Genomic DNA, 2,500 nt, shown 5'->3' with positions numbered 1-2,500 from the left:
AAGTACTAACCAGGCCCGACCCTGCTTAGCTTCCGAGATCAGACGAGATCGGGCGCGTTCAGGGTGGTATGGCCGTAGACGGAGGTGTGTTGTCGCTGTCGTGCCCCAAGAGCCGGCTGCTGCAACGCTGGCCTGCGCTCCTGCACGCCCGCCCGCCCCCACGCCCTCCTTAGTCCCCGTCCGAGGCCGAGTCCGAGGCCGACGGGGTAGGGGTGATGGTGGGGCTGGGGTCGGGCTGGGGTGGGGTGGGGTGGCGTTGGGTGGCATGAGGGGCTGGCCCAGGATCGCACTTGAACAGGGTTCAAGGCTAGCCTGAGCCGCAGGCCAGCCACTCAAGACAGCCTCTACCGTGCGAGTGAGTCTTAACTTCCTTCAGTGGTCCTGGTATTCCTTCCCCACTCGGGTGTTTTCCCTCGTGGGTGGGTTTCCTGCGTGCCTGAGGGCTCTGAGCGGTGGGTGGATTTGGAACCTTGTGAGAGGTGCGCCCTCTTTCCGGGGTGCGGATTGTCCTGGTGGTGTCCTGGTCCGGGCTGGCCATCGGCCCGCGGTCGCGAAGGCCAAAAGGGGCCAAAAGAGGAGAAGGAAAAAAAAAAAAAGCCTACAGCACCCGGTATTCCCAGGCGGTCTCCCATCCAAGTACTAACCAGGCCCGACCCTGCTTAGCTTCCGAGATCAGACGAGATCGGGCGCGTTCAGGGTGGTATGGCCGTAGACGGAGGTGTGTTGTCGCTGTCGTGCCCCAAGAGCCGGCTGCTGCAACGCTGGCCTGCGCTCCTGCACGCCAGCCCGCACCCACGCCCCCACGCCCCCACGCCCCCACGCACCTTCGCCCTCCGGAGTCCGAGTCCGGAAGGAAGGAAGGAAGAAAGGAAGGACGGACGGACGGACGCACGGACGGACGAGCCCCTCCAAGCCGCCCGCCAGCCAGCCTGCCAGCTAGGCCCTCCTCAGCCCTCTGCCCCGGCTCGGAGCCGGGCTCCAGGGCCAGCAGCAGTCGCCAGCCAGCCCTACCCACCGACCTTGTCTCCCTCGTCTCCCGTTCCTCATCATCGGGCACCCTCACCGCGCCCCAACCGTGCCCCTGGCAGGTTTGTTGGCCCGCAAGCTGGCTCCTCCCTTGCCCGCCCTCGGCCTCCCTCGGTGGGGTATCCACGGGTGTCGGCTTTGACAGGGCCTCAGGGACTTCCAGGGCACGGGTCGGCTTTGGACCCCGACTCTCCCTCCACCTGGGGACTGTTGCCAGGTAGAGAGCCAGCTCCTGGCCTCTGTCGTCCCGCGGGCCACTTGTGTCCCCTCTGGTGGAGGCGTGGCGGTTGGGTCCGGGGACATGGGCGGCGCCCGGGAAGGGGTGATGGTGGGGATGGGGTGGGACTGGGATGGGGTGGCATGAGGAGTTCGCCGGGGAGGTGCCCAGATAGGCTCAGGCAAAGCGGTCGGATCGCTTGGGGCATCCTTCCAGACACTGTCTTGCTGGTGCCCTACCTACGGTGGTGTCTCGACGGGTCTGGTAGTGGCTAGGCGCTAGTCTCTCATCATTGGGGAACTGTAGTTTCCTCCTAATCCTCCTCCTCCTCCACCTCTTCCTCTACCTGTCCCCCCCCCCCCCCCCCCGCTCCTGCTCCTGCTCCTCTTCCTCCGCTCCCCAGAGTAAGCCCCTCCTCCTGGAGAATCTAGAAAGCCTGGGATTGGGTCTCTCTAAGAGACTGTGTGCCTGTGCGCGCGCGCGCGTGTGCTTCCTCGCCGTCCAGAGAAACCTTGGGTTCTCTCTTTGGAACTTGGAATGCCAGCTCCCAAGATTCCAGTTCTGCCCCAAGTCCACCCCCACCCCCAGTCCCACCCCTATCCCCTATCGTCAGCCAGCGGGGCCATCCAGTCCCCCATTGAAGATGCCTCCCCGTGATGTGGGCGGCACGCCCGCCCTGCGCGTGGGGGAGAAGAGAAAAAGGCAGGCTGTCCAGCGTGGAAGATGCTCCTGGGCCGACCGGTGGGGCCGAGGGAACTTGGAACTGGGTCTTGGCGCTCTCTGCTCGTGGACGGTGGCGGCGGGGGCAGGTCCCGGGCCAGAACTCTCTTGGGCTATGTATCCTTATTTCCAACGGGCCACCCGGCATCCCCCACCTACCGCTCCTTCCATCAAGGAAGAGTCAAGAAGGCACGTCTGTTCCTTCTGCACCCACCTCTGGGGCTGAGCAGGACCTTCCTGAGCCTGGACTGTCATAAGGATGCTGTCGACTGGCATCTGAAACTGTCAGCACAGCACAGCACAGGACAGCACAGCACAGCACAGCACAGACCTCTCGGCTTGGCTCTGGGTGATAGATAGATAGATAGATAGATAGATAGATAGATAGATAGATAGATAGTTCCACCGGAGGGCTTAGGTGGAACAGCGCCTGAGCGTCCAGCTTCTTGACTCCATGCCCATCTTGGACCTCGGTGGTTGGCCTCCATCTCACAGATTCCATCCCTGCGCCCAGGCCTTGGCCTCTCAGGTTGGGTT

At 63.8% G+C, this 2,500-nt stretch overlaps 2 non-coding genes across 2 annotated transcripts in view; both read right to left on the bottom strand.

Moving 5' to 3' along the window:
* The window catches only part of LOC130864063 (5S ribosomal RNA), a 119-nt gene extending 39 nt beyond the window's left edge, over positions 1-80 (bottom strand). The window contains exon 1 of the ribosomal RNA XR_009055771.1: positions 1-80. This exon is cut by the window's left edge and continues 39 nt beyond it. This is a non-coding gene — a ribosomal RNA (5S ribosomal RNA).
* A 515-nt stretch (positions 81-595) lies between these two features.
* LOC130864062 (5S ribosomal RNA) lies at positions 596-714 on the bottom strand. The gene has a single exon (XR_009055770.1). It is a non-coding gene; the product is annotated as a 5S ribosomal RNA (ribosomal RNA).
* Between the last annotated feature and the right edge of the window lie 1,786 nt (positions 715-2,500).

This window comes from Chionomys nivalis, chromosome 21 (assembly GCF_950005125.1).
Source record: "Chionomys nivalis chromosome 21, mChiNiv1.1, whole genome shotgun sequence".
Lineage (NCBI taxonomy): Eukaryota > Metazoa > Chordata > Mammalia > Rodentia > Cricetidae > Chionomys > Chionomys nivalis.
The sequence above is the reverse complement of the archived record's forward strand: the minus strand, read 5'-3'. Positions and strand labels throughout refer to the sequence as shown.